This window comes from Sebastes fasciatus, chromosome 22 (genome assembly GCF_043250625.1).
Source record: "Sebastes fasciatus isolate fSebFas1 chromosome 22, fSebFas1.pri, whole genome shotgun sequence".
Taxonomy (NCBI): domain Eukaryota; kingdom Metazoa; phylum Chordata; class Actinopteri; order Perciformes; family Sebastidae; genus Sebastes; species Sebastes fasciatus.
This window is the reverse complement of record NC_133816.1, coordinates 24,285,967-24,311,349: the sequence shown is the minus strand read 5'-3', so window position 1 is coordinate 24,311,349 and position 25,383 is coordinate 24,285,967. Positions and strand designations below refer to the sequence as shown.

At 40.3% G+C, this 25,383-nt stretch overlaps 1 protein-coding gene and 1 long non-coding RNA gene across 2 annotated transcripts in view; both read left to right on the top strand.

The window, feature by feature from the left end:
* LOC141761262 (uncharacterized) overlaps positions 1–25,383 on the top strand; it is a 43,422-nt gene that overhangs the window by 5,768 nt on the left and 12,271 nt on the right. The gene's annotated exons all lie outside the window — the stretch shown is intronic.
* On the top strand, positions 6,818–8,990 carry LOC141761321 (uncharacterized). The gene is made up of 3 exons (XR_012592551.1): positions 6,818–6,975; positions 7,875–7,982; positions 8,166–8,990. It is a non-coding gene; the product is annotated as an uncharacterized LOC141761321 (long non-coding RNA).

Genomic DNA, 25,383 nt, shown 5'->3' with positions numbered 1-25,383 from the left:
CTCTGACTAGTCATAATGAGGTTATAGATATCTGTAACTGTTATTTTGGATAGTCAGAATTGAATTACAGATATCTCTAACTGTCGTTTTGACTAGTCACAATGACGTTGTGGATATCTCTAATGTTAATTCCGGATAGTCAAGTTTAGCTATTAAATGTTAAAACAGCTTGTCATAGTCAGCCAGTGATGTTGGGAGATGAAGAGCACAATGACAGTCATGAAACATCAGTATAAATGAGGGTTAAACATGTTTTATAAGAACAGCTCAGTTGTAGATGTCATGGGCAGAAATGTTTTCTCATTAGGTTGATTAGTAAACTGTATATGACACCTAACAGAGTTTAACAAACACAAAATCTGATATGCAATAATCTAAGACCAGCTTTCCGATGCAAACTGTTTTTGAATTGTCAAGTTTTAGTATTGGCAGCAGTAAATATGTGACCCCTTTGAATTCAAGCAGCTTCATCATCAGTTCAGGGACCAACTGGGTTTATTTGCCGTATAAACAACGCTAATGCAGAAGATATTTATACAATACATTTAATTATTCATGTGGTGATTGTATTGCTGACTTCTGTTTTAAATGTTTCCTTTTACTCATCATCAGGTGCTGCTTCCTACCCGGTCATCACTTTATCAGGGATCGATAAGTCCACCAGAGGAGTGATGTTAGACTGCAGGTCTGAAGGCTGGTATCCAGAGCCTGAGGTGTTGTGGCTGGACGGTGAGGGAAACCTCCTCTCTGCTGGACCTCCAGAGACAGTCAGAGATCCTGATGACCTCTATACTGTCAGCAGCAGAGTGACTGTGGAGAAGAGACACAACAACAGCTTCACCTGTAGAGTCCAACAGAAGAAGACCAACCAGACCAGAGAGACACACATCCCTATTTCAAGTAAAAAAATATTGTGTTTTATTATGTGATTTATTATTTTAGTTTCAAATTGCTAAGGATTTATATTAATGTTATTCTGTGTTTTATCATTTCAGATGATTTCTTTAAGCTCCAGTCCAGCTCTGTTCCCGTCATCACTGGTTTAGCTGTTAGTTTGGCTGTTTGGATCGTGTTTATTCTGTTGCTTCTCTTTGTTGTGTGGAAATGGAGAAAAAACAGAATCAGTAAGTTACACATTTATGAATAAAAGTTATTTTCACAGGTTTTATGGAGAATAGTGATATGAATTTTGTAAATTCAATTTTAATTGGAAATGAAAATGTCTGTATTTTACAGGTTATGATGTTGATAAAAAAATGTGATGGCATGTCTACTTTTATTTCCCATTAGGCCAATTCAGTCTTCTTTTTATAACCCATTTTATACTTCATTTTAGACTCAAATGTCTCTGTGATTTCTTAAAATGAATGTAAGTGCCTTTAACTCTCCTTCCTTTTTTTTTTTTACACAAAGAGACGCAGAGAAACCACCTGGATCAAAGAGAGAGAGAGACGCTCATGAAGAGAAAACATGTAAGTAAAGAAACAGGACATTACTTTCAGTTTCCAAAATAATTAAAGCTGCAGTGGGTAGAAATGAAGTAAATATGATTCAAAAAGTTATTTTTATAAAAACAGAGCCATGAGGAGCAGAAGTCTCTCAGAACATTTGAATTATAATATGCTGAAAGGTTATTATGGAATATACTGCCTACTACAGCTTTAAGAAGAGAACAAGAGCAGTGATGACTGAGAGCTAACTTTAACTGATGTTCAGAGGTTCAAGAGAAATGAAAAAGAAGAGGCACGATTCAGACAAAGAGATGAAGATGTGAGCAAATGTTAGAGGAGATTAGAATAAGAGAAAAAGAGAGATGAGCCAGAAATGCAAAGAAAACATGTTGTGTGGTGTCTTCACTGATATTATAAAATCATATCTTGTATCATGTCTCTGTTCATCTTTGCCCTCTCAGAAGAGATCTGAGCAGCAGAGGAGGGAGGAGCAGAAGAGGATGGAGCAGCAGAGGAGGGAGGAGAAGAGGAACGAGGAAGTTCTGAAGGAGGTTCAGACCCTGCATTTTTGTTTTATTTGATGCCTGTTGGTTTTTGTTGTTTGGATTATTCAGCTGGATTTATTAAAACTCGCTTTTATTTAAAAACTACCTTTTCTGCCTGTAACTCTGCGTTTGGGTCCCCCTGTGAATTCATAACCCTGACAACATGTCTCTCATTGTCTCTCTCCACCTTGTCTCTGTCCTTCCAGAGAGAAACTAAAGGAGCTGAGCTGCAGCAGCTCCATGAAGAGAAGAAGAGGAACGACAACGAGCTGCAGAGCCAGAAGGAAGAGCTGGAGAAGAAGAAGAAAGAGGTTCATGTCTTCATCTTCATCTCTCTATTATTAATACAGAATCAATAGAGACAGAGATAGATCAGGTTGAATGAGTTCTCTCCTCTGAGCCTCTAACCTGCAGACAGACTCTCAACTCAACATTTCTGCTGTTTGAGGAACACTAGATGATCAAAGTGTTTACTGAGATCCACTTGACTGAATATGAAGCTACTTGTTCATATTGTACTCAGTGTAACTGAACCATCAGGTTGAATCATTACTCTCATGATTTAATGTGGTTCTCATGTGTCTCTTCATGTCCTCCTCCTTTCAGCTGGAGAGAATTCAAAACACCCAAGTGGTCATCATATAAGTACAATATGTACAATACATTTATATAATGTACAATACATACAATGTATGAGTACAATACAGAAACAGTAATGTGACTACTGGAACAAATCATCAGTTCATAATGATGTCAAGAAGCAGTTTAACACAAGTTATAAGTCATGAAGTATCGAGGTGATAAAACAATGTTTAGTATCTTTTAGAGCAGTTAAAGAGTCCAGCGTCTCCAGGACCTCATACTGAACATCAGGGTCAAACACTTCTCACATTAAAAGAAACACTAACAGATGAATATATGTTTATTGTGTATCTGTGTCTGATTATGATTTACTAACAGTTGAAATCAACATCCATCTGTCTGTCTGTTAGCTGAAGGACAAACAAGCAGCTGATGCACAGATGAAGAAGACTAATGAAGATCTGAAGCGTCAACTGAAGATGAAGGATGAAAGCATCAGCCAGCTGATGAGAGAAGTAAACACACATATACAAACACCTACACATCACTCAGATCAACACAATGTTACGCTGTCAGTGCTGTTCACTGGAAAAGATGAAGTCTCTTTTGAAATACAATTGTTTTAACTCTCATCAGAATAAAGAACAATGAAGATGTTTATTGTCACAAAAATATTTTCAGGAGCTAAAAAGTGGTGAAAGACACATTAGAATACATGTTTCATAATAGAGTCCAATCTACTTCACACTAGGAGGGTGTAACGATCAGGACCAGAGGACATGCAGGGTCAAGATTAGTGCAGTTTTGTTTAATATTAATAAACTTTGAATAAACCTATTTGGTAATTAATTCATCTGATAAGTGTATTTCATCAGTGTTTCTGACCACTAGTAGTCAGACTTGGTGTGTTTTCTTCCGTGAACCAGAGTTTATTCTACTGGTGTTTCTGAGTAGTCGTGGTGTGACTCAACTATATCAGGTGTATTACTGAGGACCAATGAAGAGCAGAGTTGAGTGTTTAGTTGTTTGTAGAAAGCTGCAAGCAGCAACACCACAGACCAAACATTCAGCCTGTTGTAGACAGACATGTTCTGGATAGACACTGAACTAGTAATACAAATGTGTATAACTATTCAGTTCCATTCTTCCTGCAGGTAGTAGGTATGGTATTTTATAACTCTAAAGCAGAAGCATCTCTGTATTCAGTATTGTTGATGTAACAGATGATAAATCAGTGTTATGTTTCCAGTATTAATCCACTCAGAGTAAACTGAGTCAAACTGTCTGAGTATGAACAGGTTTCATCATCCAGCTGATCACAATGAGAATTCATCCAGATATTAATGTGAACATTTACTTCATCTCTCCTCTCTCCCACTTTAACAAACAGCTCTCTGATGAGAAGCAGAAGAAAGAGGAAGCTGAGAGAGAACTGAAGCAGCTGATGACCAAGAACGCTGAGGTTCATCTTTTCACCAGATCATTGTTTAAACTTCTTGTTATGACTTTGATTTGTTGCTGAGATTAAATTAACCATGAGAGCAAATCTGAGAATAACTGAAACCCAAAGAAGTGAAACAGTAAATCTATTTATTCATATTAAATCTAATCTGTGATCAAATGTGATAAAGATTTGATTTTTATTGATGTCATTTTTGTAGATGGAAATTTAACCTGGTTTTACAAAATATAAAAAAGTAATGTGACTACTGGAACAAATCATCAGTTCATAATGATGTCAAGAAGCAATTTAACACAAGTTATACGTCATGAAGTATCGAGGTCATAAAACAATGTCTAGTATCTTTTAGAGCAGTTAAAGAGTCCAGCGTCTCCAGGACCTCATACTGAACATCAGGGTCAAACACTTCTCACATTAAAAGGAACACTAACAGATGAATATATGTTTATTGAGTATCTGTGTCTGATTATGATTTACTAACAGTTGAAATCAACATTCATCTGTCTGTCTGTTAGCTGAAGGACAAAGAACAAGCAGCTGATGCACTGTGGAAGAAGAGTAATGAAGAGTGGAAGAAGACTAATGAAGAGTGGAAGAAGACTAATGAAGAGTGGAAGAAGACTAATGAAGAGTGGAAGAAGACTAATGAAGAGTGGAAGAAGACTAATGAAGAGTGGAAGAAGACTAATGAAGAGTGGAAGAAGACTAATGGAGAGCTGAAGGAGACAAAACAGCAACTGAAGATCAAGAAGGAAGAGATCAACCAGCTGAAGGGAGAGGTACACACACACACACACACACACACACACACACACACACACACACACACACACACACACACACACATAACTCTCATCAGAATGAAGAACAGTGAAGATGTTTATTGTGGTTGCAAAAATATTTGCAGGAGTAACAAAGTACCAGAGGACATGCAGTGTGGTGCAATGTGGACAAGCGATACGTTCAATATTAATAAACTTTGAATAAACAAGTGACATCACTCTGAGCTTTAGTTCTCTGCAGACTGAGTCCAGCATGTCATCAGCAGCAGGTCTTTACAGACAGCAGCTCATTGACTGAACTTCACTTCTGCTGCTGGATGCTGGATAGAATAACGTTACAACCAAACTAGTCTGAGTGGATAGTCTACAGGGACAGCACCACTCTGAACCTGAAACTCAACTAGTGGATGTTTCTACCATACTAACTTAAACGTGTATTGCTGAGGACCAACGAAGAGCAGAGTTGAGTGTTTAGTTGTTTGTATGATCAGTTCTCTAGAAAGCTGCAAGCAGCAACACTACAGACCAAACATTCAGCCTGTTGTAGACATGATTTTCACGGGCACTGCACTAGTACAATAATACAAATCTGTAAAACTATTTAGTAACATTCTTCCTGCAGGTAAATAGCTTACATACAGTAACCAACACATATTTGACAAAGTATGATATTTTGAAAATCCAAAGAAGAAGCATCTCTTTATTGAGCATTGTTGGTTTAACAGTGGTTTAAACAGTAAAAACAGTTTAATGATTAATGCGCTGGTTGGAGAGGGGAGACCTCAGCGGGTGTTTCCAGTATAAATCTACACAGAATAATTGAACCTGAGTCAAAATGTCTGAGTATGATCAGGTTTCAGTTTAGTTAAATGTTCTTATTATCTAATTACATGTTGAACCCATCATTTAAGTCATTCACTGATTGTAACACCTACATAGATAGATACTTTATTGTTCCCGAAGGAAATTTAGGCATCCAGTAACTTAAACAACAGTTGCAACACCAATACACCTTAAAAAGAGATCAAATCGAATAGAATAAAGTAAGATAAAATAAAAGATAACATAAGTACAGCAGTGAAGTGACAGTGTGCCAATGGTAGTGCAAATAGCGCAAGAGTACTGAATTTAGTAGTGTATATTATAGTGTATGATACAGTACCGTAGTGTAATAGTATAATGAAGTACCTGATATTTACAGTCTAGATGTGCTCAGAGTAAACAGGTTAAACCTGAGACTAACTATGTGCACATTATCACAACATCCAGCCAATCAGAAACTAGTTCATCAGGATATAATGTGGACTAAATAAAGTACTGAATGAAACTAAATGTCTCTCTTCATCTCTCTTTACCTCCAGATTGAGAAGCAGCTCCATGATGAGAAGACTAAAAGGGAGGAAGCTGAGAAAGAAGTGGAGAACCCAAAGAAAGAGATGGAGACCAAGGTTCATTTATTACCTAAAACACTGTTTATTAATGTATCTGTTTTCATCTCACTTTATTTTAATCTTCTTCACAAATAATTGACATTTGTCTGAAACCAAAACAAATCAGAAAAAACATGAGAGCAAATCTGAGACTGAACAGACCACAAAGTGCCACAGCAGCTGTCCATAGAACAAGTCAGTATGACCTCTGACCTTTCTAAGTCTGAAGCAAACATCTTTCCATTGACTTTGTTTGCTCTCGCACCACGTCTAAAATGTTCCTCCTGTCTGTCTGAACACACGACCTACTGTTAGAGGAACATGTATTAACAATCAATACTGTTTAATATTTCTAAAAACAAACTAAATAGAAAAATGAGAATTTCACTTTGTCCAAAAATTCTCTTTAACAGCTTAAAAAGTCAGAACACAACTTCAGTCAGCAGTTAAACGGTTCAGACCATCACTTCCTGCATTAATCTACTGCTGAAAGATCAACATCCGTCTGTTGGTTACTTCATTAGTGTTGAATGACTAATCTGTTTGTTGTCTCTCTCTCAGGTAAACACAAGCAGATGCAATGTCCTGGAGGCTGATGATTCTCAGTCCTTTCATCAGGACAACAGCAGCTCAGGCAGTCAGAGCTCAACCACAGAACCTCTCATTGTCATTGAGGTCGACCAACAGGGCAAATATATCCGTCTCATAAACACATCCCATCAGGTAATGTTGTTTTTTGTGTGTATGGACACTGTATGAGTACTTTATAAGTGTTTATTATATGTCTAGCAATATGTTATCTAAGTGTATCCAGAGATGGACCGTTCAAACCAAGCTAATGACCTTCAACGTATCCTCATCACAACGGTTTGTATAATATCTTACAAAAAGTTATTCCTCATTAACCGTGGTTTCTTTCCTACGAGTGTCTGGGAACGCATGAGGCAAATTTTAATTTCCGCTCCAGTCTTTTCAAAAAAGGAAACAACTTAGTTAAGTTTAGGTCACAAAACTACTTTTAGGTTTCGACAACAAAACTACTTAGTTAAGTTTAGGTAACAAAACTACTTAGTTAAGTTTAGGTAACAAAACTACTTATTTAGGTTTAGGCAAGAAAACGACTTAGTTAGGATTAGGTAACAAAACTACTTAGTAAGGTTTGGGCAACAAAACTACTTAGTTAGGTTTAGGAAAATATCCACTCGGTTAGGTTTAGGTGGTTTACGTTGGTTTACGTGACAAATAAGTAAATTCTGACTTCTGGTTTCACAAGGGACACGAACAGCGGCCTTCTGGGTGAAAGTCAGTTTTTTTTTTACCCGCCCATCCACCCCGACCTCCTCCCTATATGCTGCGTTTGCCATTGTTTGTACTTCCTGGTGCACGATTTACGTGGATTGAATACAATTTCCTTTTCTGGGATATACACAAATTACAGTGCATTACTTTTTGTAGGTATAGCTACGAACGGTGTATGAGAACAGCCTGCCTGCTGTTTACCTGAGAATACACTTTCTCTTGTTTTCATGTCATTTATAAACGCATCAAATTCAACTGTAACATTCATTCATTAGTCTTTCTTTCTCTCCACCTCCCTATCCTGCCCAATTTACCTCCTGTAGAAACAACTACTGGGAGACTGGATATTACAAGGACAGTTCAACGATACAAAACCCATCACATACAAATTTGATCGTTCATTTACACTCAGGTCTAGAAACACTGTCAATGTAAGTCGTTAATGATTTCTTAATTCATGTTGTTGCTATTGTCCTTTTCGTTCTTCTGTCTTTCACCATTGTTGTTGAGTTCCATTTGAAACTAAATTTAATAATAATAATAATGCATTGTTACTTTGATTATTTAATGATTTAACTTACTGCTCATAAGTCTGTGACCTTTGCATTTTACAGATGTGGGTCCCACATTATGGTTCCAATTATCCTCCCTATGACCTGGTGTGGAATGACCTGAAGTGCTGGAGCAATAGAGACAAACTGCAGTTCACCCTCATCAACCACACTGGAGAGATACAACATCAACTCAGTTTATAGTCACTGAAGGATACTAATTAATTTCCTTTTTTTTGTGTGCCTACTTCTTTTTTCTTTAGCTTATCTTACCTTTTAGCTGCTTTTATCAGCAACAGGAAAGGGTCATGAGAGAAAATTCCCACATTAACTAACATTATAAATCAGGAACATCATGACTCAGATCTTAATGCAAAAACACATATTATAGTAATGACCAGTGAACATTAAGTCACATTACTTTTTGATGTGGGAGCAACTAAATGTAATATCAAATCAAACTTCATTACATTTTGTTTGAAAAAATGTAACTGTTTTATTGCTGCTGCATTACTGGAGAACATTCTTCATTGTTAAGGCAAATATATATATCATCATCATCATCATCAAATGTTATAAAGACAAAGAGTAAAACAAATTAATCTCAAAATCTAAATGTGAGGTAACGTAACTCAGGAACTTGTATTTTATATGTTTACCAGATTGAATATTTATATTAGACCTCATCAGATCTATGTTTTTCTACTTTTTGTATTGTTTTTAATTCAATTCAATATACTGTATATTTCCATAATGCATTTTCTATAATGAAGATATATAAAGATAAATGTTTGATATTTGATTCGATGTTTGAGTCCAGATGCTGATGTACATATTTGAGAAATATTTGCTTTGGGTAATGTCAAGTGTTTTCTTTTACAAATAAAAATCTTTTTACATAAGGATATAATTTTGCATCTGGTATTGGTACATTCTGTTTACATTGTACATTCATTCACAAAGAACATCATGAAAGACTTGGATATAAACAGGCTTTTGGGTATATACAAATATCTCCGACCTTTTCACGAAGGAGGTTGAAGGAATGAAAGAGGGAGGCTGTGTCCACCATCGGTTACGTTAATCAGAGTATGAATGGCTGCATGTAAACGTTAATATCAGTGCAATATTCATTTTCATTAGCCATGTAAACAGCTTATAGGAATATTGTCTTTTTCGGAATAAGGGCAAAAAAATGAATATTGTGTGCACGTAAACGTAATCAATGCTGATGCTGATTTAAATGCAGTTTTCCATGTGTGTGTCTTTTATTCGGCTAAGTAGAGCCCAATTCCCCCCCCCCCCCATATCACCATTAGCAGGCGCATATTTATGAATTCGCAAAAAGAATCAAATTGCCCGATTACGGACTTGTTTGTTTTTCTGAAATCTTTTGTAACTCCATCACTCGTCATGTGGTTGATTATCTAAACCCCTCAAAAATACTACCATGCAATAATGAAATTAATTAACCCATCAAACTAAACCTTGGTTTCCTGTTGGTCAGGGATCGCATCACAAGCAGCAGAGTCATGCATACTGACCAGTAATGCTGCTGTAGAGCCAATACCCTTTGGTGTAGTAGGTGACTGTTTCCACTAATGTTCAAACACAGCTACATGATATTCAGGATCCTCCAGGGCAACTACAGTATTTACAGATATCAGATATCCTTGTTTCTCTCTTTTATCTTTGTATTTCACTTCCAGGTTCTTTGCCAGCCACAAACACTGAATACAAATAAGGCTGATACTGAAGATGATATGAGAATTGAAAGTCCTATCCTGCCTCCTGCAGTAAAATAGCAGGCCTCTAATCTGCCTTAATGAACATTTGCTTCTCCTAAACTGCCAAAACAAAGAGCCGGTGTTAGTGTTACTATGATACCGACTAATTTATGTATTATTTTGTAACCGGTTACCTGGCAAATGAGGCCAAAGTTCAGGTGATCATAAACCGAGGCACTCAAAGTGAAACAGACAACAATAGTACTGTATGTCTACATTTTGACAAAACCTTAACTTAATCAATTTCAAGCTTTAGCCTTTTGTCAGTCAGTGTATTATGATGAATGAATCCTACACTAAGTTCTGAATTAATTATAATTTTAAGTGCAGTAGCCTGTGTATTAATTAGATCTGCAATTAATAATTACAGAAACTTTTGCACATTGAAAACAATGAAACATTTAATCAGTGCTTAGAAGTTTTAAGGAAAGTGAGGAAGGAAAAATGACGTACTAAAGCAGTTGATAACAATCAAAAAGTAAAGGTCGGGAGCCTATCAATGATTTACAGACTTTGCCACACAGTCATGTGAGGAGACTGGGACGAGCAACATTCAACAGGTTTGTCTAACATTTAATCTAAAATACATTAGAAACCTTTATAAAAACTGTGTCTGCATTCTGAGTTTTGGTCTCTCTCAACTACAACTCCACTTGAGAACAGATAATACCGTTTTATAGCCTTTGTGTCAAGAGGGAAAATTGCATGCAGACGCAAAATGTATTTCAAATGTAAGTCAATTACAGTTGAATTGTTTTCATTTGAACAGCCTTGAAATGTTATTTGAATTTTGAGCATTTTAACAAGACACCTGTTTTAACACGAAGCTACTTACTGTGACAGTCTTTACTGTGATTATAGTAATGTATAGGAGATATTTGACTTTGTAACATGGAAAGGTTTCAAGTATAACTAACTGAGCTTCAAAACACATTTTATGTTCACTGTGGGATGCTTTAAAATCTTAAGCATTAAAAGTGAGAGTAAAAAAAGTCATGACACTTTGTAAACATTTGTAGAAGAGTTTGTATCTGCAGAGTTTGTGTGAATCAAACAGTGGATATAATATGATGACATATAATATGTGTAACTTAATAGTAGAGCACAGAATATGGCATTTCACGTGCAACAAGAATGCTGTTCTTGCTTTTGGCGTGTCATGTTTACACCTTGAGTCTGTATTGACTGCAATGTAAAAACATTAAATACGTCACGCTCAGAGCTAGTGATGCAGAATAAAACAAACTCAGGACTTTCAACCAGGAGACCGGTGATTGAGTGCCTGAGTGTTGTTGAGTTATTTTGAAGTTACGTAAGTGACGTGTTTTTTAGTGATGTGTTTACCGTACTAATGTTAAGTTTTTTATGTATGTATTTTACTTAGTTAACATACTTATTTTAAGCCCAATCTTGATGTTTTGCCTCAACCTATTTGCAGTTGTTACCATAGTTTTGTTGCGAGGGGGAAAAAATGACACACGAAAATGCTAAAGTGCGGAATACCTTCCCATGAGATTGGGTTGTTTATAATTCAGGCATTCTTTCTTTTAAGCATGTTTAGGTATTACTTCATTGTTGGCTGTAGTCTATTAATAACTATTAAAAAGCCCTACTCCCTGTAAGTTAACATTGTTATCACTGGTTTCTGTTCATTTTCAGAGCTCCATGATGCTTTTCAACATAGATGGAAAAACCCTAAATACTCATCTCAGAACACTCCATGTTTTGGTCTTCCTCCTTCTCCTAACACACTTCTGTAGAGGTAACTTACACACAAATACAGTCTCAATGGGTCACTTTTATGTCACTAACAAGTCAATACTACGGCGTGACCACCAGAGCTAGTCTGTCTCTACTGTCTACCATCAATAAAGGCTAAAATGCTATAAATATTATGTTTTGTTTCTAATAAAATGTCAAATTAACTTTGCTGCAGTAAAAACTTGATTGCTCAAGCACAGCAGAAAAGTATAAAATAATGTATCTTATAGAGACGCAAAGCCCCTTCTGGTGGACCCAATGGGACCTTATTTTGGGATAAATAAGAACGGTAGTCAACATTTGAATTGCGTCATGAATCACACTGTGGCAGCTGCCAATTCTCTGGTGTTTGCTGTTGTTTCCCTTTTCCCTGGTGTTTTTTTGGTTGAGTTGCTGAGTGATTAGAGGGTTATTCAGTTCACCTGTTGCGCAGGGTGTGGGGACTGGCTCTTAAATGATAGTTGAGAGCAGCTTGGTGCATTCCCCTCTTGGCCAATCAGGGTGTAACGACGCCCTTTCTGTAGGGCTTAAAAGAGGAGGGAAACTGCACACCCAGTGTCATTCTGATCTCTCCTTCACTCAATGCAACATGTGTTATCAGCTTTACCAGAAACTCTGGTCTGTTTTGGGCCCTTTTGGGATTCTGTGATCTTTGTGTTTTGTTTGTTGAGAGTATTGACTCCTAGTTGGGGAAACAAGTTAAGTGCCAACCAATTGGGTTACCTGCACTGGGACGTTTAGGTACTATTTGTGCAGCGATCTGGCTTGCCTTACAATAGCCTAACACCTGCAGGCTGTATTTTTGTATTCTATTCATTTGTTGATTTTCAATGAAACCCTTTATACCCATTTCTTTTAGTGTATTTTATTTGGGAAAACTTTAAAGGAGGGTAAAAGGAAAAACACAAACCAATATTTCAGTTTCCTTAATTGTTTGTTAATATAGAGGCATTTGTTCATTATTATTATTAAGAAGGCATTTTATTTTATATTATTATGTGGATGGGAACTGTTTTTCAGTCGTCTGACTGACAACTAAAGTCTGGGGTACTCAGTACCGCCACATAATTGGCAACCACGAAGGGAAACGTAACACAAAGCATAATCTTTCAATAAAGAGATTTAGTTTTGTGTCCGATCTTCTGATATCTATTTAGCAAGTGTATTTGAGTGTATATTTCTGAAATGTGTATTTGGAGTGTAGCTTGACTATTAGTCCAAATAATTACTAGTGACTATCCATCATGTCTTGGGAAGATCCAGACATTACAATGACCGCATTTGAACCGTCGCTTGCGGAATTGGAATCCGAGCTTTCTCTAAATGTTAGCTTGGATATGCCTGTAGTTGGGCAGGAGGTGCACTTACTGGATGATGATGATGATGAAGAGGGATGGGTAGATGCTCCAGTAGAACCACAATTGTCTGTGGACACTCATCCTCTTTTGGCTTTAGAGGGCTTATTACTTCCGCCTTCATCCCCAGTTCCTGTAACTCCTCCCACCCAGGAACACTCAGATTCGGATTTAGTTATTTTTGCTAATGCTGTAGAGTCGATGAAACTTGTGTTTAAAAATACAGTGGATTGGCAGCGTGAGTGGCTGTCAAACATTTCAAAGGGCATACCCATCGATAAAGCTCTAAAAATGTGTACTACTCTCATAACAAATGTGGTGGAGAAAGCAAGTAACCATTTGCTCGCAGAAGTAAGGGATTTTGGTTCAAAGTGCATAAATGTCATTCAGTGGAATGCACAACAAACACAGTCTGAGTTCCAAGAGTCCCTGATTACTGACCGTCAAAACTTGATGATCTCCATTACATCCGCGGTCACTGAAAACAAGGATGTACAACTTCTGGTGACCGAGGTGCATACATTGCAACAGCAGATGGGTTCAGTGCAGGCTACCCTTGAGTCTCTTGTGCGTCAACAGTGTGCACTCAATTCTCAGGTCAATTCAATACATAAGCGAGAGGAATGGGTCCTTAAAGAAGCAGTCACACCTGTTGCAGTTTCGTCTCAAGCACACACATATCCTGTTTCTCCAGTTGTTAAAAATGTGGTTTTGTTGCCTACCTCCTGTCCTGTGGGAGTTCCTTCAGATTGCTCAGGAGCTGCTGCTCCAAAGGGTGACATTTTCCAGGATGATGGTTGTAGAGTGACTGATGGCAAACTTCCAATTAAGATGTTTTTCCCTTGCTATGGCGGGCCTCAGGATGAGAAAGATCCTTTGGTGTATTTGCAAAGATGCAGTGACTTCCTGTCTCTGAAACCACTTACTCATGGTGAGATCCTAGCGACCATGAGAAGTGTATTGCATGGTTCTGCACGTGATTGGTGGGAGACTGTTAGGGAGAAAATCCATTCATGGGAGGAATTTCAGAGAGCTTTCCTATCATCTTTTCTTCCCGAGGACTATGTTGATGTTCTGGAAGAACAGATTCGAACCAGGGTGCAAGGAAGAAATGAGTCACTACGAGACTTTGTTTTCTCCTTTCAAGCACTTATCAAACGTTGGCACTCTTCGGCCACAGATGATGAGATTTTAAAAAGAATATTGAAGGCTATGAATCCCTTTCTGGCATGTCAGCTCCGTGGTCGGGTTACCTCCATAGATGAGATGATCCGCATTGGGAGTCAAATAGAAGTAGATTATGAAAACCAGAAAAGGTACAGGAGAACTCTGAACGAATCTCACAAAGCTAATGGTACAACTGAAAAGAAGGTTATAAAGAGACCTGAAATGGTTTTGTGTTGGCGTTGCCATGGTGAGCATGCACCAGGGTTCTGCCCTCAGTTTCATGTCTTCCCAGGTAGCTCAAAATACAGTGGACAGCAAAAGTCAGAGTCAAAACAGACTTCAGAGTCCAGTAAAAAAGGTTCCATGGCTACTGTTGCTAGTCAGCCTGCAGCCAAGAACCGCCAGAAGCAAAAGTCTACTAGTGTGGTGGGATCTCCATCTCACCCGCCCCCTAGTCTAAAACAGTTGGTTGTGCCCATCACGGTACGTCAGCGTCATGAGAAAGCGCTTGTGGACACAGGTGCTACTTACACTTTATTGCATGTGAGTCTGTGGAATAAGATCAAAGGCCCCAATGAGTCCCTTGTATCATGGCAGGGTGGACCAATGTATCTTGCGAATGGCCAGCAAGCAAATCCTATCGGATGTAAAGTGCTGGAGTTCAGCATGCATGGTAACAGTTGGTTCGTACCTACCGCAGTACTGGATGCAGATGTGTTGGTGTATCCATTAGTTCTTGGTTTAGATTTTATGAGCATGAGTGGGCTCCAGGTCAACGTCCGGGACAAGGTATACTCTTTTGCTGGTGATGACACCACCAGGGTTTTCTCTTTCCAGCCTGTCCTGTGCCCTAGCGATGGTTGGGGTGTTCTGAGTGTGAGCAGTGTTGCTTTGTATACTACCTTACCACCTACATTACCGCTCTTGCCTGCTGTTAGTGATGACTGGTGTAACCTAGCTTGTATTCCTAAAGGTGATGACTTACTCAGTCTGCTCCATACTGCTGTTGCAGACAGTGGTTTAACAGGGAGGGAGGCTGAGAAATTGTACCAACTCTTGCTAAACAACCCGCGGGTCTGCACCACCACTTTAGGCCGTACCTCTGTGCTGAAACATAAAATCAAATTAAACAGTGATGTTGTGGTTACCCAGAGCCCCTATTGATTACCCCTACAAAAGCGGAAGATGGTTAAGGAGCAGATCGAAGAGATGCTTCAACAGGGTATCATTGTACCTTCCCATTCACCATGGGCATCCCCGATTGTAGTGGTGCCTAGAAAAGATGATGGAACACCCCGATTTTGTGTTGATCTCCGCCGTGTTAATGAACGTAGCGAGGGAGATGCCTATCCTCTACCAACGATTTCTGAGATACTTGAATCTCTGGCAGGTTCAGCTGTGTTCACCACCTTAGATCTCAACAGTGGTTATTGGCAGGTAGAAATGGACCCGGAAAGCCAGCACCTCACGGCATTCGTCACATGTTTTGGATTATTCCATTTTCGGGTTATGCCTTTCGGCTTGAAGGGAGCTCCAGCTACCTTCCAAAGGCTAATGACTCAAGTGCTGAGGAGCTGCCTAGGAGAGTGCTGTATGGTGTACTTGGATGACATCATAATCTATTCCAAAGACGTCCAGAATCATTTTCATGACGTCCAGCGAGTGTTTGATTGCCTCCAGCAGGCTGGCCTTACACTCAATATTAAGAAATGCCACTTCTGTTGTCCCGAGCTTAAATTCCTGGGTCATGTAGTGAGCAAGGAGGGAGTGCGAGCAGATCCAGCAAAGACAGAAGCACTTTGTGACTACCCTGTGCCTAGAAACCTCAAGGAAGTTCAAAGGTTTTTGGGTCTAGCTGGATGGTACCACCGTTATGTCCCTAACTTTTCAATGATTGCGGAGCCCCTGAATGCGCTGAAAAAGAAAGGAGTCGTGTTTAAGTGGTCAGAGGAGTGTCAGAAGGCATTTCAATGTGTTAAAGACCATCTGACTTCTCCTCCTGTCCTTGGTCACCCTGATATGTGTAACACATTTGTCGTCTACACCGATGCAAGTTCTACGGGTCTAGGGGCAGTTTTGGCTCAGAGATCGAACACTTCCTCTAGAGAAGAGGTTATCGCTTATGGCAGCCGCTCTCTAACAAGGTCAGAGCAAAATTACTCCACGACAGAACGGGAATGTCTGGCTGTGGTGTGGAGTCTGGAGAAATGGAGACACTATCTGGAAGGGAAACCTTTCGTTGTTGTCACTGACCACTCTTCGTTGTTGTGGGTCTTTAACACCAATAAAGCTAGCTCCAGGCTTATACGCTGGGCACTGCGTCTGCAGGAATTTTCTTTTCCGATTGAATATCGTAAGGGTAAGTTGAACAACGCACCGGATGCTCTGTCGCGGGCCACTGGTCCGGCCTCCCTTGCATTGTACACTCGTTCCCTGACACGGGATGAGAAGTTTGTACCTTTTCCTCTGACTGATGAGGATGTCTGGAAAGCCCAGAGGAGTGATCCAGACATCCAGAAAATATATCAGGCACTGCTCACTGATGACAAACCTGGCGGTGAAGTAGACTCCGGTTTTGTCATTTTGGAGGATACGGTTTACAAGAAAACCAAACATCTTGACCGTGGTGACCTATACCAGGTATATGTTCCACAGTCACTTCGTCCAGTCGTCTTGCATGCATACCACGATAACCCTTTGAGTGGTCATTTTGGACGATATAAGACCCAGCAAAGGATTCGTGAAGTTGCATACTGGCCGAAAATATGGACAGATGTCGCAGAATATGTAAGATCTTGTATTATTTGTCAGAAATATAAACCTGAGTCCAGGAAGCCTGCTGGCTTGCTCCAGCAGACCAAGGTAACGGAGCCATGGGAAATGCTTGGTTTGGACCTCATGGGCCCTCTGCCTCGTAGTTCCCTGGGAAACACCCAATTACTTGTTGTGGTAGATTATTATAGTCATTGGGTTGAGTTGTTTCCTTTACGTAATGCTACTGCTTCCACAATCAGCAAATATCTGCGGAAGGACATCTTTACACGTTGGGGTGTCCCAAAACATGTCTTATCAGATCGGGGACCTCAGTTCACATCAGAGGTTTTCAAAGAGTTGTGTGATAGCTGGGGGGTTGTCCATAAACTCACAACTGCCTATCATCCACAGACTAACATGACTGAGCGTATTAACCGCTCACTAAAAAGCATGATAGCTTCGTATGTTGGAGAGAAGCATAAGAGTTGGGATCGTTTCATACCGGAGTTGCGTTTTGCCCTGAACTCCGCAGTCAATGAAGCCACCGGCTTTTCCCCAGCTGAGTTGCTGCTTAGAGGATCTTTGAAGGGACCTTTTGCCAGAGCTTTTGAGCCCTCTTCTCAGGTCCCACGTGCTCTGAAAAATGTCCAAGCTCTGGTAGAGTCCAATCTGGCACAGGCAAAAAGGAAACAGGCTCATACCTACAACAAAAACAGGCGACATGTCACATATGAAATGAAGGATAGGGTCTGGATGAAAGCCCATCCCGTCTCCAAGGCTTCCAAAAATTACACAGCTAAACTGGCCCCACGATGGATTGGTCCGTACCGCATTGTTGCGCAGGTAGGCCCTGTGAATTACAGGATTGTGCGTGAGGACACCGGAAAGGATCTAAGGGTGGTTAATGTGTGTGATTTGAAGGAGTGTCGCCCAACCTCTGTTGAAGTGGAGGCTCAGGAGAGAGAGGCGGTCATGCGCATTTTTCTGGACAGTGACACTAGTGATGAGGATGAATTTATGGGTTTTTTGTGACATTGTATTAAAGGTAAATAACTGTCTAAAGGATGTGTGTAAAACACCTTGGAGGCGGTGTTTATTATATGGGGGAGGGAGTGTGGCAGCTGCCAATTCTCTGGTGCTTGCTGTTGTTTCCCTTTTCCCTGGTGTTTTTTTGGTTGAGTTGCTGAGTGATTAGAGGGTTATTCAGTTCACCTGTTGCGCAGGGTGTGGGAACTGGCTCTTAAATGATAGTTGAGAGCAGCTTGGTGCCAATCAGGGTGTAACGACGCCCTTTCTGTAGGGCTTAAAAGAGGAGGGAAACTGCACACCCAGTGTCATTCTGATCTCTCCTTCACTCAATGCAACATGTATTATCAGCTTTACCAGAAACTCTGGTCTGTTTTGGGCCCTTTTGGGATTCTGTGATCTTTGTGTTTTGACTCTCTCCACAAAAATATTTTTCAATGCACACAAACACAGTTATCGTTATATATAAATGTAAAAAAAACAATCCACATAAAAAACTAAGGTTCACAAATAGACGCTCTAATGTGTGCCCTGTTGGCGTCTTAGTATCACATTCTACATCAGATTCCTGAGTATTCCTGATCCTGATAGTGTCCAAAAGAAACATTCAGAACTATGACATAGGAAACAAAATCAACAAAACCACTGTACAGTAGCTGTCTACACCTTGTGGCAGATTAAATTGGGATTTTTTTGCAAAATGTATTCTGGTATTTGCTAATGACATGGAGATTAATTCATTAAACTCAACCTCTCCAAAAATATTTAACATAACCGTAGGAACTTAAATCACAGCATAGAGACAAATACAGATTTAAAAGGTCCTTTAGATAGACAGAATGATGCAAAATGTTTAGAATCTTTAGGAGTTTCTATTTGTTACTCACCACTTTTCAGAGTATAGCTGTTCAGCAGAGTGAATTCAAGCATCACTGGATGAGCAAAGGAGCAAAGTTGAATATCAGACGGACGGTTAGATATACAGGATGTAAAAGGTAGATAAAAGAATAAATAAGGTCAGTACTCACACAGTCTGAAGCACAGAGCGGTGACCCCCATGTTGTTTAGCTGCTGACTGTCTGAGAATGAAATACAGCTCTCTATATAGACGAGGACTTCCTCTTTCTGTGCAGGTTATTTTCTGAACCAAACCTTTCTCTGTCTCTGATTGGTCGACCACCGCTTCCCCTCCGGTTGGCTCCAGTAGCTCAACCTGGGTGGCTCAGTAGGTCAACCGGGTCCAGTCAAGCCAACAACCAGAATCAATGACATAACTGAATGAATGGATGATTCACACTTTCTTAGTAAACATACTTAGCTGTGTTTTCTATCACTACTACAGAGAAAATACCAAACAGCACTACAGAACAGTGCATTAACCTGTAAGGCCAATCTGCACCCGCTGTGTGTCTTTTTGCTCTTTAAACTACGTCACCACACTGCCGGAGCACTTTCTCAGAGCGGTTACTGTTGCTGTGGATGGGTTCACATTAATGGAACGCCTGGTGCGTTTCATACCAGTATTAAAGGGTGCCTTGTGCAGCGATACCGGACGTCGATGGCCGTGACAAAGCCTCTATATTTGACGCCCTGGGAGTGATAACCATGGATGTACTAAGGGAACTGGATACAGCGTTGGAGGCGTTGGCCCCGTTCATTCCTGAGAGCAGGGCTGCGTTCGAATAGTCCTTTTTGCTCAGGAAGGTTCCTAACGGAGTGAAATGACCCTCTCAGTACCTCAGTAGCAGCCGTGATAAGAGCCGTTCAAATTCACCAAAAGTTAAGGAGAGGAGCTTCAATGCTTCCTTTATTATCTCCTTTAGCAGAGGAAACACTGGAGCATCCTTTACCAAAGGAAACGAGAGAATAACATCCCACGATTCCTTGCATCCGCAGCATTTAAAGCAACGCACCATTCAGCCGTTCATAATAACAAACTATATGCTGATCTTGCATATTATTTTCATACGCTCATACACTAATTGGGATTCGTGTTTAATATTAGTGGACAGTGACAACCATTTCGTTTCACTTTATTCTTAATTAATTATTTATTTCGAACATGTAACAAATACCTCAGTAAAAAACAAAAAAGAATAACTAATAAAATGAACAGTAAACAATCAATTAACAAATAATCAACATAAATAAATATTACATGTCCGAAGAGAAGTTGGAAGAAGTATATGATCCTACACCTTCTCCATAACTCCAACAATTAACTCAATATGTATCATATATTCCTGTTTATTTCTATTCCAACCTGGTAATGAAGTGATATTTCTCCACATTATGTCAGATAATCTTTATGATCTGTTGATAAAGTGTTCCAGCAGCAGGAGGAGCTGTGGTATCTCTCTTTAACACACCGCAGGTGAAAGAGTCTGTCACTGAAAGACCTATTTAATAACACACGGGTTGCAACTCCTCCATCATTACCAGATTCCCTATCTCTTCTAACTACAGAATATCCCTTTACAACAAAATCCCACTGTGGTTTCAACCATGTCTGTTGTATACAGATTACATTAGGTTTATTTTGTAAATTATCAATATACTTCTTAAACTCCTGTCCATTTGTCATTAAGCTTCTCACATTCCATTGTAGCAGAAGAACACCATTAAGAGGATCCAGCCCATGTTTGTGAGGATTGTGTATCTCCATTCAGAATGTTTCTAACTGTTTCCCATTCACTTCAAGGTACTTCTCAGCTGATCTGACAATTAATTTAATCCTTTCATTGCGACTTTTTGACTGTGCCGAACAGTTGATTATTTCTGCCATAAAGAGCACAAAGTCACTTTTTCTGACTAGCAGAGTTTCCTCCTTCAACTTATCACATCCTGCACATTTTACAACATCTTCATTCACAGTGTTATTTTCTTTTGTCACTTTTATGCCTCCTGAAACCTTCTTTGCTGCCTCTGCATAGCTGATTCCCTGATACACCTGGGGTCATTCCCATTAGTGCTTTTATACGGCTTGACTCCTCGACTCCTCGACTCCTCTCCTCGCGTCTTAGTCCCGCCCACGGGAGATGCGAGCGGAGGAGGCGAGGAAACGACACGAGGAGATAGGAATCGAGTAAATATGTTTTTAGAGACATGAGACGTCGTTTCCTCTGAAGCGTCTGATGACAGCAGCAGCTGATCACATCTGGATCAGCTGTCAGTCAGCTCTAACAGCTGTTTATGTCTGAACTGATCTAATACTAATAAAGAAACAGAGTTATCAGAGCAGCAGTGTTTCCTCTCTGTTTAACAAACACCTGCACATGAATAACAGCTGGTCTGTGTTTCTACTGTGGACTGAGTCCTGCTTAGAGGACCAGGAACCATCTCTACTGTGGACTGAGTCCTGCTTAGAGAACCAGGAACCATCTCTACTGTGGATTGAGTCCTGCTTAGAGGACCAGGAACCATCTCTACTGTGGACTGAGTCCTGCTTAGAGGACCAGGAACCATCTCTACTGTGGACTGAGTCCTGCTTAGAGGACCAGGAACCATCTCTACTGTGGACTGAGTCCTGCTTAGAGGACCAGGAACCATCTCTACTGTGGACTGAGTCCTGCTTAGAGGACCAGGAACCATCTCTACTGGCACAATATCTTTATATTATTGATTCATTATTAGCATCTGTAGTTATTGATGTTCTGACAGTAGAAGTTATGTATTAGGCTGAATGTTTGAGGGGAAAGTGAAATGATGTAACTCATATCAAACCCGACGCTCAGGAATTATCAGCTTCATGTGACTGAATGGAAATGAGGATAAATGATGTAAAAGGTGTAAAAGACAGACTCCCCTTCTCTCTCTGACTTTAACTGGATACTTAATAAAAGTGAATGATCATAACAGATCATCAAAAGAAATCTCTTTCTAATAAATGAGGAAAATTGATTGAGGTCTGTTCGTTGTCAGGTTTTATAAACCCCTCTAAGTGTCAGACTCCTTCAGTGTCAGACTCCTTCAGTGTCAGACTCCTTCAGTGTCAGACTCCTTCAGTGACGGTGTGTGAAGCAGAGCTCCTGCAGGTCCTTCTGCTGCTGGATCACTTCACCATCAACATGATCCGTCTGCTGTTCACACCTACAGTTAACACAGATTATAACTAGATGGTGAATCAGAAGACAACTAAAATATAAATCTTTTAATCTGTGATCTGTCTTCACTCTGGTATGAAACTCAGTGATGTTGATGTATCAGATCAGTCTGATCGGCGCAGTGTCCAATCAATAACTGATATCCAATAAGGGGGCGTGTCGGTCGGTGATAAACTTCCGTGGAGGAAACACTGGAGGAAACACTGGTGTATCTTCGCTCATAGCTCCTCCAGCAAGCCTCCTCGCTCCTCAATGCGCATTTGTAATGAATTGGGACGTCCTTCAAGATGGAGGACTGAGATCGATTTCCGGGTCACAGCCGGAGGATCGAGGAGCGAGGACCGAGGAGCGAGGAGACGAGGAGGCAAAAAATGCTGAAATGAGAAGCACCTCTTGGGTGCATCCCAAAGCTCTTAATTTTCGTTTCCTCGCTCCTCGATCCTCGCTTGAACCGGAAGTTGTTCTGGTGCGCCATCTTGAAGACCGTCCCAAAGCTCTTATTTGTGCATCGAGGAGCGAGGAGCGAGGAGCGAGGAGCGAGGAGCGAGGAGCGAGGAGGCTTGCCGGAGGAGCTATGAGCGAGGATACACCAGTGTATCCTGCACGGAAGTCTTATACCGACCGACACGCCCCCTTACTGGAGATCAGTTACTGATTGGACGCTGCTGCCGATCAGACTGATCTGATAACTTTACCTCTCAGCATCACTGAGTTTTATACCGGAGTGAAGACAGATCACAGATTAAAGGTTTTATATTTTAGTTGTCTTCTGATTCACCATCTAGTTATAATGTGTGTTAACTGAAGCTCTGAACAGCAGCAGAAGGACCTGCAGTATCTCTGCTTCTTCCTTCAGTGAAGCAGCCTGTCACTGAAAGAGCTTTATAAAACCTGACAAACAGACTTAGAATAACTTTCTGCATTTATTAGAATGATTTGTCTTTTCATGATCTGTTATTTCCCCCGTTAACTTTTATTAATGAAACTATTAAAGTCAGAGAGAGAAGGAGAGTCTGTCTGTCAGCAACAAACACCTTTTACATCATTTATCATCATTCAGTCACATGAGGCTGATCATTCCTGAACATCTGGTTTGATATGAGTTACATCATTTACATTTTCCCTTTAGCCTAATAAATAATGTCCAGTGTTCAAAAAACACCACAGTCATATTCTGGGTTATTAAATAATGAGCTCACAATCAGAATATCAATAACTACAGACGCTAATAATGAATCAATAATATAAAGATATTGATCCAGTAGAGATGGTTCCTGAGCCTCTAAGCAGTCCACAGTAGAAATACAGACTGCAGCTTGCACTTGTCTTTATTAGTATTAGATCAGTTCAGACACAAACAGCTGTTACAGTCGACTGACAGCTGATCCAGATGTGATCAGCTGCTGCTGTCATCAGAAACGGACGTCGCTTCACGTGACGCTTCAGAGGAAACGACCGTCTCATGTCGCTTAAATCGTATTTCCTCGTTTCCTCTCTCCTCGCATGGTTTCCTTGCGTCTCTCCATGCTTCCCTGGTGGGAGGGACTAAGACGCAAGGATGAGACGCAAGTGAGGGAAACGGGGATGCAATTAAGAGCTTTGGGATGCAGCTCTTGACTCGCTGCACATCTGCCCTGACAGCTGCTCAGTGGTGCATGAAGCCTAAATAGCTCGACCTCCGTCTGGAAAAGTACCCGGATCTTGGGCACATGGAACATGCGCAGTAGAGCATCCGCTCGGTCACGGCTTGTTCTCCAGCCTCGAACTGGGTCTCACTCACATGAACGGAGGAAGGGAAATAACTCTGGATTCAGCTGTTAGTGCGTTTTACAACTTTTAAGACCTACATAAGGACTATTAGAGTGTTCATACTGGGGAGTTGATTCACCTTAAAATAGATTATCCTCTGAGTTACAGACGTCTCTTTCTCAATGTAAGTCTATGGGAAAAGTCTTTATGGACCCAACGGCATCACTTGAAGGACACGGAAGTTGTAGTACCGTCGTTTGGCCACTACGGGAGCACTGGCATGTTCAGGGAATGGCCTTGGGTGGCACAGGCCACCCTTGAAATCTGATTGGCCACCCCAAGTGCCACCCCAATATCTTACAATATGATTGTCTATATGCCCAGTCAGAGGCGGGCCACGGCACTGAATGTAAACTGCACTCTTGTTTAGAGTTGCAGTTCCTTCTCAAACCTGAGAGGCAGAGATGCGCTAAAGTAGTATGTAGCCTGCAAAAATAAAGGCGCGAAGAAGAAGAAGTTTGAGCAGGTGAACCTACAGGTGAACCTACAGGTGAACCTACAGGTGAACCTACAGGTGAACCTACAGGTGAAACAAACTGTTTTTCTACAGTCAGTCTATGGAAGCAACACGTCTCTGGAGCGTCGTCGTGAAAGATGTGAGTAGCCTACATTTGACTACACTTACTGTGCCTGTAGTTAAACGCTGTAACGGTAATAAGCTAAACATTACCCTGTCTTGTTTTATTTCTTTTTATTGTAATTGGCACAAGGCTGTCATCATCTCATCTCATTAGCAAACACTGTTTTGACTGTCAACGATGCTGAAGCTAACAAGCTATTCTGTACTGTGTAACATTGTTATGTTAGACCCGTGTTGCTGCATGTGAGCGGAGTTGTTCAGCTCTAAAGCTCATTCAAACTCATTTGAGGACAACCATGCTAGACAACAGACTAAGCCATTTAGGTTTGCTAAGTATTGAGTCAAGAAGAGCGAGGGCACTCAACATGGATGATTTTATCAAAGTGTTTGCAAGCAAACACAAGAACAGGCGAATTGCACTGTTTTAACCCTCCTGTTTTCCTCAGGTCAAGGAAGGAAGAAGGGAGGGAGGAAGGACGGAATGAAGAACAGAGGAAGGACAGAGGGAGGAAAGAAAGAGAGAAGGACAGGAAGACGGGAGGGAGGAAGGAAGCAAGGAAGGAAGGAACTGTCAAAACAGATTGGGTCTCTTGAATGGTAATACTAGGTAATACTAGAGTAACCAACACTAGCACATGTAAAGTTTATAATTTGTTTGGTTAAATAATTTGTTCAAAGAGGCGTATGTATTTTAAATATGTTTGCACTTTAAAGACGGAGAGTGACTGTGTTTTTTAATGTGCATTGTTTTCTTATGTTGGCTTTTGGAGTCACAGGTTATTTTGTAGCATTATTACTGTAACAAATCAGTGTTGAAACAAGATTTGTTACAAGTGATGTAAGCTTTTTTTATGCACACATAAGCTCTGGTAAGATCAGCTATCTCTGTTGATAAAATATTCTACACGGTCTGTACCTCCAACCATTTACATTGTTGCA